Source organism: Hippichthys cyanospilos, chromosome 19 (genome assembly GCF_059441005.1).
Source record: "Hippichthys cyanospilos isolate Australia breed blue-spotted pipefish chromosome 19, RoL_Hcya_1.0, whole genome shotgun sequence".
In the NCBI taxonomy this organism is placed as follows: Eukaryota; Metazoa; Chordata; class Actinopteri; order Syngnathiformes; family Syngnathidae; genus Hippichthys; species Hippichthys cyanospilos.
The window spans coordinates 10,540,318-10,553,376 of NC_142387.1; the positions used below are offsets into that span (position 1 = coordinate 10,540,318).

A 13,059-nucleotide genomic window follows, 5' to 3' on the forward strand; every position below is an offset into this window, starting at 1 on the left:
ATTCTACTTTCAGGAAACTGCACAGGTGTGAACTGAAAGTCTTTTCAGATCATAAAGGATCATCCACATCATAAAGCTGACTCAAAAAATACCAAGTGTTGCAAAGTTTTTATTTAGATTAAAAGTGTTACTTTCAAGAAACCACACAGGTGCGAACTGAAAGTCATTTCGGAACATAAAGCATCATCCACACCATAAAACTTATTCAGAAAATACTAAGTGTTGCAAAGTTTTTAGTTAGTTTAAAGGGGCTACTTTCAAGAAACCGCACAGGTGCGAACTGAAAGTCATTTCAGATCATAAAGCATCATCCACATCATAAAGCTGACTTCAAGAAAATACCATAGAGGATGTTTCTAAACTTTTGCTTGGTTTTACTGAGCACTCTGTTACTTTTTGACACTATCTACTTGTTGTTGTTGAAGCATACAGACGCCATAATTATTTTCCAAATCATTTTCTAAACTTTAAAAGGTTTTTTCATCCTATTTTGCAAATCCATGGATAGCGAGTCGAAATGCATTATGGTACAATACGCAGCTTGTTGCTAGGCAGAATTTATTGGGCGCAAAATGGCAAAAAGACACAAAAACTTTGAGTTTTGAGTGAACAAGGTCAATTCCCCCGGGTGGAACGTTTACGTCGCGTTGTGGGTGACACCACTTTCTTATCATCTTACCATGCTTGCATCTGGTCCCGCTGGAGCAAAACATGAAAAAGACAGAGGAAGCACCATACACCGTCAAGGGAATTGATGTATTGTATACAGGAAACGCCCCGTTAGATAACACACGTACGCAGATGGAGCTGAAGGTCAGTCAGTCTAAAGAAGCAATTTTCACCAACATAATGCCGTTTTCCCCATTTAGCCAAAAGCGCCGTCGAGCATGCAAGCGGGTAGTTAGGCTTTTACCTGCAACCCCAGCACAATGCGGCTAATAGGTTTTTAATTAAATACGCCTAAATCAGTGAAATATGATGTTCTACCAAGACCAACAACATGCGCTAAGAGCCAGAAAGGCTCTCAGCTATTAATTTCACTTTCTGTCCATTAAAGAAGCTTTTCCTTGCCAAGCCAGTGGATTGTCCGCAGTCATCAGAACCTTTATGCTTTGAGATTTTCCCTATGTGCCCCATGATGCTTTTGCAGGATCTTTCATATATTTGCTCAGAATGCCTTCAGCCTGTAAATTCATGAATCCTGAATTCTTGATTAATATTTAAGTCATAACTTGATCAAACTGTCAGAAAAGGAGAGGCAACTAAATCCCAGCTCTACCCTTACGCCTCCTATGCTCCAATTTTCCGGGAATGCGGTCTAAAAGGGCCTGGACATATTTCCAGGATGACTGACTGGACAGAGGTCACAAGGTAAATCTTTCACATAATCCCGCCTGTAAATTCCAAGGCGGTAATACGGGAAAACACCGAAGGGTACGCCAGGAAGGCGCAAAGCTGAGCGATTGAGGTCGAAGCTAAAGGTCTTCATTTTCCGAGCGGTTTCCCCTTTTCCCCTTTGCAACCAATCAGAGTGACCGCCGAGCCCCTTTGGCGCCGCGTAAACGGGACTATCCGCCCCTCTCTTTCGCTCAATAAGGGCTTATGATATTGACACACCTGTCACATTTCCCCCCACTGGAAAAAAAAAAAAAAAAAACACTTATGGATTCATTTGAAACTGCTGGAAAAAAGGCAAAAGACAAAACAGCTGAGTTACTTTTTAAGTGGGCTCCAGGGATGGGAAGCACTGTATCAGTTGTTGCACTTATTAAAGCACCAGCTAGTGGCCTTTAGACGTGACATTACATTTGGCCTCCAGCGTATGGCTACTTATTACCAGCATGAGTGGAGACCCTTGTGCGACATGAGCGAAGAAAACGCCAAGTAAATATAACTTCTGGGTCAACTGGATGTTTATGTTTTTTCTCGGGAGACGTCACCCTTTAGTACGGGTAGTCCAAGGGTGACACACAAGTTGAAATGTCGGTAAAATGATAAAAAAGAGTTGCAAGTCTGGAGGCCCAAACCAAAGGAGAAGTCAAGTAAAAACATCTAAAAAAATGTTCTTTGAAGCTCTACTAGTAGTGGAATGCGATTTAGTCTCAGGGGCGGCCATTTTGCCACTTGCTGCCAACTGAAAATGACATCATGGAAATGACTAATCACGGCTCACCAATTTTCCAATTTTGGTCATGTGATATTCACGACTTGAACTATGACTGGTTATTAAAGACCTCATAGGCAATGTGATGTAAGTTTCAGTCCACGACAGGTGGCAAAATGGCCGCCCCGTGAGATCTATAAATACCATATTTTCCGCACTATAAGGCGCACTGGAATATAAGACACACCTTCAATGAAGGGCCTATTTTCAAAACTCTTTTGATACACAAGGCACACCGCATTATAAGGCACACAGAATAGAAGCTATAGTAGATAGAGCTGCCCTAAAAGGAACGTCAACAAAACAATTAGAATAAGTCAGTCAAACTTTTCAACAAGAAATTAAGACTAAAGACCATTTGTGGAAAGTACTGAAGATTGGAAGAAGATACTTATTGATTATATTAAAAGACGGTTTAGATCAAGGCGAAGACAAGTCAAGAGTTTAAAAGAATATCATTAAGATGTTCATTTTACAAAATCTTGCGGTTTTTGTGCGTTCTCACCATTTGCATTACTTGATAGTTCCTAAGAACATATATAGCATTTCAAAATTTCAAATAGGGTATTGTAAAATTTTTAACGGTGAAAACTAAATTTTCAACTGAATCGCGGTCGAATCGTAAAAATTGAAGACTTTACATGGCAATTAAGTTATTTTATTTTTTCTGCCCCCAAAAGAGAAAAGCCGCGGTTTATGCAATGTAAAAGGCGCACTGGATTAAAAGGCGCACTTTCAGCTTTTGAGAAAATTCAAGGCTTTTAGGTCCACCTTAATTGAATTTCCACAAATAATCTTTGTAACTTTCTTTTAGATTCCTTTTCAAATTTGGAATTCAGCAACCAAGTGTGAAATTTGCTATGATTTCCATAACCTGTCCACACATTGACTCTTCATGACTTTGTCCGCTTAGGTGGGTGAAGATCCAGAGCCACTTTCAAGCAACTACAACATCACACGGAGACACGGTCTTGCAGAAACGCTCCTTCTCAAAACTAAAAAGTAAGTAGAATGTGGTTAAACCACAAACCTTGAATTCTTCAGAACGTTAATGATTTGATCCGTGCTGCTAATTTGATTCGAATGCAAACGTGTATTTATTTATTGATTTTGACCGTGAAATCAATCATGTCAGTGAGCTAAGATAATTTATGAGATATCATTTTTCTCCAACGTTTTGACAAGATGGGCAGCTATTATTGAGGAAATAAGGTAAGGTCACCATTTATTCAAATCATGCAATATGACGAGAATAAATCACTTGTACGATTTCATGGAACAAATATTCCAATATTGCTTGGAAATGCAGGTCATAACTTCAAAGTCCCTTGTGGAGTTCATCTTCAGTTTGCCAATTTGTAGCATCACTCCACTGATATGGAACTTTTTATTTTATTTTTTTTACATTTTTTTATCCATTTTGTGTGTTTGGAATGCTAATAGTAAACCTTGTTAGACCTTGCTTGTTGGCTGAAGTCCACGTTTGGCTCGTCAAAGCAGGTGAACAAGCCCTTCACACAAGGTAACAAGCTTTGACGGTTCCACCCCAAACCTTTTTAATTTTCCGCATCATTAAGAGCTCCGGTGGCGCCCGAGGCCGAGAGGCCCTCCCTTTAGGCTGAGGCAGACCCTTTAACGACCTGTTTACCAGGGCGAGGGAACGATGGGACGGCCCGAGCTTGTTAACGCTTTAACGGCCTGGCTGATTGATTTGGGGATTTGCATAAAGGTCACACTTGTTTTAGGGTTGCATCCCAGGTTTATGATGCGCATGGATCATTTGCAGGGATGGGTGGCTTGTGATGAAGCGTAATTGGAAGCTACTTTTCTCTTTTGTGGCCCCTTGATAGGTTACAAATTAGTGTCGCGCACAGGAAAGGCAAGAGAAGTAAATTAGATTTGATTTTAATGGATGTACACAGGCTCTACAGCGCCACCTGTGTGCGACCGAGTCATTATTCAAATACATTGATGTCAAGAAAAATACATTGATTGCCAATGTTTTGGGATTTGGTTCATTTATTCGGTGGTAATCGAGGTAAGCGGACCTGCAATGAGTTAGCACGGACATAAGCGTTAGCTTAAGTAGTGTGATGAATTAGCGTTCGCTAAAGACAGCGTTAGCTTCCGATAAGCAACGTTTACTCGACAGCTACTATGGGTATGATATGGGGTTCGGGAATGATTTGAATTTCTGCGTTATGTATCTCTTTTCAACAAAAACCATTTGACAATATGGTTGCTAAATTAAATAAACAAGGTATTGGATCACAGTATTACGATTAATGAGGTCTGAAACTATATACACCAACACAACGGAACTTTCATGCCTGTGTTGTATGGCTACCTGAACTTTTTAAACGTGAAAAGTATTTATACTTCACATATTTAAGTCACATAAATTTTTAACAATTATGCCTTATACAGTAACTGTACTGTTATCCCTTCCCATCCCATTTTTTTTGGCTGTAGTCTGTCTCACAGAGAACCACGTTAAAATCTGCGGCGCTCGGAACTGTAATTAGAAGTGAAGCCTGTAGCTGACCAAACATGATAACAATCAGAGTTTACACTTGAAATTCTAATAAAGTATCAATTTATCTCAAAAGAAATCCAGGTAAGAGATTGACAACACTCCGGTGAAGCGCTGCTTTTTTCTCCTCTCCCTTCGCATCTAACAGTGTGTGAGTAGACGGGTACTCCTCCAAGACACGTGATCAACCAATGAGGGCAAGAGTTGTAATCTACTCTCATTCTTGTATCTTCTCCTGCCCCTCTTGCTGCGGCAAACAAACAGGCAAAAATGACCTTTATTAGGCACACATTTGTCTATTTTTCAGTCCTAAACAGGCCGCTTTTTGGCCATTTTGCCTTTGGCTGATAGTGGCCGTTGTGCCCAGTAAAGGCTAATATATATATGAAATGAGCAACCCCTTTCGCACGTCAAACAAAATGTCAACAGTTCTGCTAATAAGGAACATTTATGTATTTTGAAACCGGTGTTTTGGTGGTCGCTTTAAATCTTTCATGGCTGACTGTTGCTCACCAAACTAGGCAGATAATTTTGTTAAAACAATCCTGTTCACATGTCATCTGCTTCCCATTATTTCTGACCTATTATTGACCTAATTTGGCCCTATTAGCGTGTGCTAACCTTCTGACAAGCAGCACTTAGGTCGGTGCTCATTTAGAGTAGTCTGACGATAGCAATGTTTGTACTACAAAATTTAAACATAATCCAACATGTATTAAATGTTTTGACACATATGCGGTATGATAGTATGACTTTTTTTTCCCCGTGGCCTCCCAGAAATCACAATGGAGCGCCTTTGAATAATTCAACAGGCAAAGCTGAGCTGATAGTGGAAAGAAAAGCCTGCAGACTCGGAATAACGAATGTGAATGTTGTCAGTTTAATTTAAAAGGACAAACCTGACATTTTTCAAAAAAAAAAAAAAATGACAAAAAGAACAGATTACCTTTTTTCCTTATTTGGACAACTTAAGGGGAACGTGGCGAACGTCAGGTGTCCACGTTTTTCCTCTGAACCGGCTCTCTTATCTCCCTGGCTCGGAGGCCTCGCTTTTCTTTTCGGAAACAACGGGAACGAAGATGGTGACATTATGATTTAAAAGTAATCTGTTTTAGCTGCTTTTGACAGCTCCCTCTGCCTTCTCACCGCTCGCGTTTATCTTGACGGCTCTGTTGGCGCGGCGTAATAAAACATCCGAGGTTACAAGTTGTCCGGACAAGGACTCCGGGGGCAGTGCTAGCGGGGGTACGTGCTGGACCTTGACTGAAACAAATTTGATGAATATATCGTGTGAATGGGCACATGCCGGGACGCTCGGCATCGGATGTTATAAATCTCAATTTTTAACGTTCAAATAACAGGCACGGATCCAAGAATTTTGATTTTTCTCTACCGTAATGCACAATAAAAGAATGACATTTTCTCAAATATTAATAGTGCACCCAATGTGGCTTTTTTGAGCACTGATTTACAAAATCTGTAAAAATGCTAATGTGCGACTGTTTAAGGCATAGTCTACACCTGGGGTCGACAATTTGTGGTTCTGGAGCCGCATATGGCTCATCATCCTTATGTTATGGCTCTCCGTGGTTTGGCAAAATAAATAATGCTCGGTTTAGATCAACTTTGTGGATGGCGTAACAAGTGAGGCATTTGAATTGCAATCAATGCTGTTTGCGTGATTGGAGGATAGGGCGACATCGATAGGACGTATTTGGTGCGACAAGACACTAAAGGTGATACAAGACAGCCAATCAGTTTCAGAAAGGTAAAAACAGGATTAGGAAATATAGAGCGGCATTCCGGATTAAAAATGCAAATGTCAGCTGTACAGTCAATGAAAATTTAGGGGCGAGTTGTTCCACTGGAGGGAGTGACAGCTATTGTTATAATTTATCAAATACGGTGAATACGGTTTTTTCCTCATATTACGAAAATGACTTAGCATGTAAAAGCCAAAACTAAGTAAAACAAACCTAGAAATCTCAAAATTCCCATTTGAAATAAGCGCAACGTCAGATTCTGCTTGTTAATATGGCTGCCCGTTGATGAGTCGAAGTCGGATATCGTTGCGCTTCTCGGGAACACATAAGGAACCTACAATTACTACGGATACCTTGAATGTCTTGAACTTGACTGTCGTATCAATCCCCGCTAACACGAGGACCAAAGGGAAGGAACGTACCGACTAGCTACGTACGCTAGCAGTGATAAAAGCAATCATATAATATTACACGATACGCACAGTACGTACACCGGCAGTGAAAAACCAATCGGAAAATGATGTCACACATGCGGTACGTACACTGCTAGGGATAAAGCAATCAGAGAACATTACTTGTATTCTATTTTATCGCCTTTTAAAATGATCTGTCCTATGTCTGGGTAAATACGGAAATAGACCCCATAATCGAGTCTGTGCCTAATAAAACGGTGCCCCTTACCTCTGCTTGGTGATTGCTAACCGCCTGTGAAATAGCTAACCCGAAGCACAGTGGCCTTTTTCCACATCCTCATCTGCATACCGAATTAAAAGAAAAAAAAAAATGTAGCTTTTCCCCGACGCCCTGGACGGAGAGCAGGTCAGTTCCGGACAAACGCTCGTGGCCCTTTCCGTGACGGTCGTTGGTCACAACTGGATGCATTGCCTCGGCGTCATGCCGAGTCTTTCCGAGTCACTGGTCGTGAAACGCTTTCCCAAGGCTCTCTTTGCGGTCCGTGGCCTCTATTCGCCAACAAAAAATGATTAAATATGTACTCCGACTTTCTTTCCTTGTTAATTTTGATGAAGCCAAAACAGGGGCAGCACGCTTGTTTAGTGATTACCACTTTCTTTCTTTTCAATCTTTCTTAATATCAAGAACAAGATTGGTCCTACCGGCTCTATCTTTGACCCAGGACAGAAGTTGTGAGCAAGGCAGCAGGAATAGCTCTTCTGACAAGTTTGAAATCTGTTTTCACGTGCTGAACCCTTGTGGTGTTATGTTACAAAATATGGAAATTTCTTGTTTTTTTAATATCATAAAATAATCAATGAGAAAAATAACACTAGGGCGCTGAAATTTCCAGCATTTGATTAAAACAAGGAAAATTTCTAAATGCGACAACTCTGACATTTCGTTTATTGCAGCTGGGCGTACGAGATTTTGTGTACAAAAATAATCATCGTCCAAATTTTGGACCATTTAACACCATTATATTTAAAATTTTTGAGATGCATTTTAATCGGATTTATTATATTGATTTTCCTGCGATTTTTGCAACATTCCATTGAGTGGCGGTCAAACTATGTCAACAAACAGAAAATTCTTTGTTGACTTGTTTCACCTCAAGACAGTAGGTGGCGGCAGAGACCAGTTAATGAGTGTCATCATCACGTCATGGACACAGGCTTGACAGACCGTACCATTTTTTCATTTTTTTGTGGGTGTTAATAAATTTAACCTATATATGTATGGATAAAACTGACGCCTTTGAACAATTTTGAGTGGTTGAAGAGAAAAAAAAAATCATAAATAACTTGAATTACTACACCTTTAAAAGCATTTACAAAATTTGGGATAAAATGCAATGTGTAAACTTTGCAAATTGTGTGCAGACGGTTTTTAAAGTAGATACATTTTTATCCAGGCTCGGATGACAATAGTCCTTTTCACGGGTCAAGTGACATCCTGTTCACTTTTCCAGCCGTGCTGGCATGTTAATAAAATATCGCCATCTACCCCCGTCTCTCCTTGTAGGGCATCGCCAATGCACACTTTTTCATTAGCATACTAAAGGTCACTGTTGCTGCTTTTCATAACGTCGGCGCACGCCGGCGGTGACTCACCGACGTTAAGTAGATTTGGACATGCATCTGTGTGCCGCTCGCATTTGCATTCCGTCCAAGGTGAGCCCGGCGTCTTTGTCGCATTTTGACATTCAATTTAGCTCGGCGGATTTTCACATTATGCGAACTTTTTGCTGATAATGTGACACCGCCGCGGCTGCGGGGAAGGAATCAATGCATAATACTTTGAATCAGCTGTGAAAGCGCTGTCTAATCCAGTTGTTCTTACATATTGGTGGCCCGCTTCATTGTGCCCCGAGCGCACGATCGGAATCTCGATTTGAGGAAGAACCCCTCGGCGTTTGATCCGATGTTCCGACGGGGGAACGATCGCCGGCGACACGTGAAGCGCGGTCGCTTTTGTTTGGAGAGATTCTATCAGAATTCAATACCCCGTACCCCGATGACTGATGTCAGGACGCGTCGGGAAGGAACAAGTGGTGGAGAGGATAATTACAAGGCCGGTTTCCTGCGCGAGTCATTCATGCGCCAACGGTTGTGACAGCCGCAGGTCCCCCGCCATCGCATTGTTTTGATGGTATGACAAATGGCTGCCGTTTGGTGTATTTACCCACCTCCTATTGGACTGGAGCAGACACCGCACAGATGGAGGTGATGCATTCCCTGCAGAGTAGTCTTTTGGACTTCTATAGGAAGTCTACACACCCCTGTTGAACCGCTAGGTTTTTGTGATCGAAAACAACTTGTGACCTTTGAATTTGCCAGTGGAAGTACCGGGTAATTCTTTCAGCATCTGTTTGAGTGGGGTGTGAAATGGACTTGTGGTTGCTTTTATAACGGGAATGTGTTCAAAATTAAGCAACGCATTCCTAATGGGTTAGGTGACAAACCAACCACCATTTTCAAGTAGATCTCTGTATCAGTCTGTTGAAGATCAGATAACCAATCTGATAAATTAATAGCAGTTCTTTGATTTTGAACCCTTATACAGTTTTTGCCCAATCCATTGATCTTTAACAAAGCCATTTCACATCAACAGGAAGGCATTGAAAGAAAACAAATCGCCTGTGAACAGCTAACTTTGTTATGTAGAAAAGGACCACCAAGGGTTGAGCTGAAATTGCAAAACAACTTTCTCTTTAGTCGTTCACAGACCTTAAATCCTTCCTGCCAATGCTCGTCAAAGGTCTTCATAGGCAGAAAAGCCAAATGTTGGACATTCTAGTGCTAGGGAGCTGAAATTTCACCCAGATGTTGACATGTCAAAGTTCAAAGTAGCACAAACATTTCGCTACAACACTACCACAACCCTTATGGCCATGTCATGTCGAACGTGGGTGAAATTTCAGCTCCCCGGTGTCTTTGTTCAATGCTTTCCCTTTAATGTGAAACGCCTTTGATAAACAGATGAAAGGATTAGACAACAAACAGCACAAGCGTTAAACAGTGTGTTAAAAACACCCCAAATTAAAACCAGTTTTTGCCAGGTCTGTTTTCATCCTGCGTCAATCTGTAACCATGTTGGCGTTGCAGTTGGGTTACTTCGTATTCGTTCCCCGGCCCTTCATTAAAAACTAAACAGCCAGCGCCAGTGGCAATGAACCAGGTGGGCCTTGAAGCAGTGCGAGTCCTTGGTCTGACTCGTACTTTTGTGTGCCTACTCATTGCGGATGCGTTTAGCCCCAAAATCCCCCGCCTCAGACTTCTTCATGGATTTCTGGAATTGATTTTTTTATTCTAAAAGCTAATGATCTGTATAGAACAGGGAGAGAAAAACAATTGCCCTTATCGAGTGTATAGCTTGTCCTCTGTGGCCGACATGAATAAGTTAGTTTGCCGCGCGTAATTGAAAGCCGTATGAATTCATCAGCAGATGAAAGACCGAACTCGGGATCCCATTAGCGGCTTGACGGATGTTCGCTAGGACCGACGTGTCGTTCCCTGCGATTAATTGACAACAAAGACGTTTATTGATTTTTGATCCTTGTCTGACGCAATGCATGGCCCAACTAGCTCAAGTCGATGAGCGCCTGTTGTTCCGAGCAAGGTTCCTATTTATTTAGAAGGCTCCAGGAAAAATAACGAAATATTTGATTTATTTTGAACATGTATCTTATTCAACGGAAATACATGGACAAAAGTAGATTAGGTTGCTTCCCGTATAACTCTGTAATTTGATTCAGAAGTTGAAAAAGTTTAGAAGACTTTTTGTCCCCTTTGGTGTTCATCATGGCCACAGTTGGTCCCCGTGGCTTTGCCACAGGTTCAGGGATTCTGTTTACGGCCCCCGCTTTCTTTCAATGGTACGTTCCGCTCGACTGAGCGTTGTAATGAAAGCGTAAAAGCCGGCGGGGTCAACTCCCTTAAGCACAGTCGGGATGCAAGTTTCGCAACCTGGCCTCCATTTTTAATTGGCGTAATTTTTCCTGGTTTTAATCAGTTCGGCTTGTCCTCTCTGTTTGCCCCTCAAGTGTTTGAAGGATGGGAGGGGAGAGTCAGGTTGGGTAATTATGAAATGAGCTCTAACCCTTGTGCACACACTTTGCAAATTATGCACATTGCATTTTCCGAATTTTGTAAAGGCCTTTAAAGGCATAATAATTAAAGTTTTTCATGGATATTTTATTCGGTGGCATCAGTTCTATTCATACATATGGATGGTAATTTCATTAACACCCACAAAAAGTTGAAAAAAGGTTTCGTCTCTTTGTTGTCCATGACGTGATGATGACATAGCCATTAACTGGTCTCTACCGCCACCTACTGTCTTGAGATGAAACACAAGTCAACAAAGAATCTTCTGTTTGCTGACAGTTCGACTGCCACTCAACGGAATGTTGCAAAAATCGCAGGAAAATCAGTCATAAATCCTATCAAAATGCACCGCAAAATTGTAATTTTAATGATTTTAAATGGTCCAAAATTTGGACAATGATTATTTTTAGTACACAAAATCTCGCACATCCAGCTGCAATCACACTGAAATGTCAGAATTGTTGCATTTTGAAATTTTAATTTTTTTAATCATCTGCTGGAAATTTCAGCTCCCTCATGTTTTTTCCCCTCATTGATTCTTTTATGATATAATATAAAATCAAGGGAGTTTCCATAATTTGTAATAGAATGCCACAAGGGATAAAATGTATGAGTTCTGTGTAGAATAATAAAAAAGTATTTTGCTAAAAATCAAATGGAGCTAAACATGTTTTAGAAAAATAACTACGGTGATATGAAACTTTTAATTAAAGGATCTTGCAAATTTCATGCAAATTTCATTGAATGGAATTTTAAAGTTATATTAGGTGAAATGCAAATTTTGAATATTTGAAACATATTTCCATTTTTGAGATTTTTTAATCAACATTTTTAATAAAATGCATGTCAAGATTAATGCCCATTATAATTGAACAGAATTGAAATCCTCATCGAATGTCTCCATATTTTTTTATTCAATCTTGTGTTCTTGTTATTAATGATTATTTTCATTGTTTTTTTCAAATGTAAAAAAAGAAAAAACAAACTACTCAAAAGATGCATTCTTACAGGAAAAATACACAATGCACTTTCAGCTTCACTTTCACCCGCGTGTCGTTATTTTGGTTTGCCAGTTGAATAAATGAATATCAAAATATTGCCGTATCAGACAAACAGTTTGTAAACACTGCAAAAGAAAAAAAGCCAACCACTGCCGCTAACACAAGCTGTGCGCATTTTGTTTTACGAGCTAAGCTGCAACTGAAAAATCGGCTTGTAACAAAACTGTGTGTATTTGCGATTCTTTATATGATTTCTCCAGCCGTGGCGTCATAATGACGAGTATCTAGTCGAGTAGGACATCACTGAAGGCCCAAGTGTGGAATGCACTGCCCGCCACCGATATATATGCATATACCTATACAGTATGTCTTTTTTTTTTTAATATCTATTTTTTAATGCGTCATCACCGTCAGCTCAAGGCCGGAATCTTTTGAGGTCAGCATCTCGGCTTTGACCGGTGTTTAGCTTTAAAACGGGGAGACACTTTGCTCGGGCTGTGATCTCATTACCAGACCGGTCCGCTGTATTTGATGTAAAGCTCAGGCATTAATGAAGATCCCTCCAGGGCAAGGAAAAAGTGGGGAAGGTAGGCGGAGGGGGGCAGGTAATGTACTACAGCAGAACAAGATGGAGTGACGGCGTTATTATAGACTTGATTTGGTCTCTTGGCAGGCTGGGCCAGTTTAGTTATTGATCTGCAGGGCGTGGCTTTGAAGGAAAGGCCTCAGAAGTCGGATATTTTCATTGTAAATTGGCTTGGACATGAGATTAAAATCACTCATTGGTGCATTGCTTTTTATTACTGTATTTTCCGCACTATAAGGCGCACATGATTATAAGGCGCACTCTCAATTAATGACATATCTTAAAACCTTTTCCATATATAAGGCGCACCGGACTATAAGGCGCACCCTCAATTAATGATATTTTCAAACTTTTTCAATCACAATATAGTAATACTCAAAGTAATAACAATAATAACTCTAAACTGTCAATAGCATAATAACTCAGTCAATATGAGCAACCTTGTTCAAC

General features: G+C 40.5%; 1 long non-coding RNA gene across 1 annotated transcript in view; it reads left to right on the top strand.

Annotated features, from left to right (window-relative positions):
- LOC148407870 (uncharacterized) overlaps positions 1 to 13,059 on the top strand; it is a 128,971-nt gene that overhangs the window by 35,622 nt on the left and 80,290 nt on the right. The window contains exon 2 of the long non-coding RNA XR_015863629.1: positions 3,078 to 3,166. This is a non-coding gene — a long non-coding RNA (uncharacterized LOC148407870). The remainder of the gene's footprint in view (positions 1 to 3,077; positions 3,167 to 13,059) is intronic.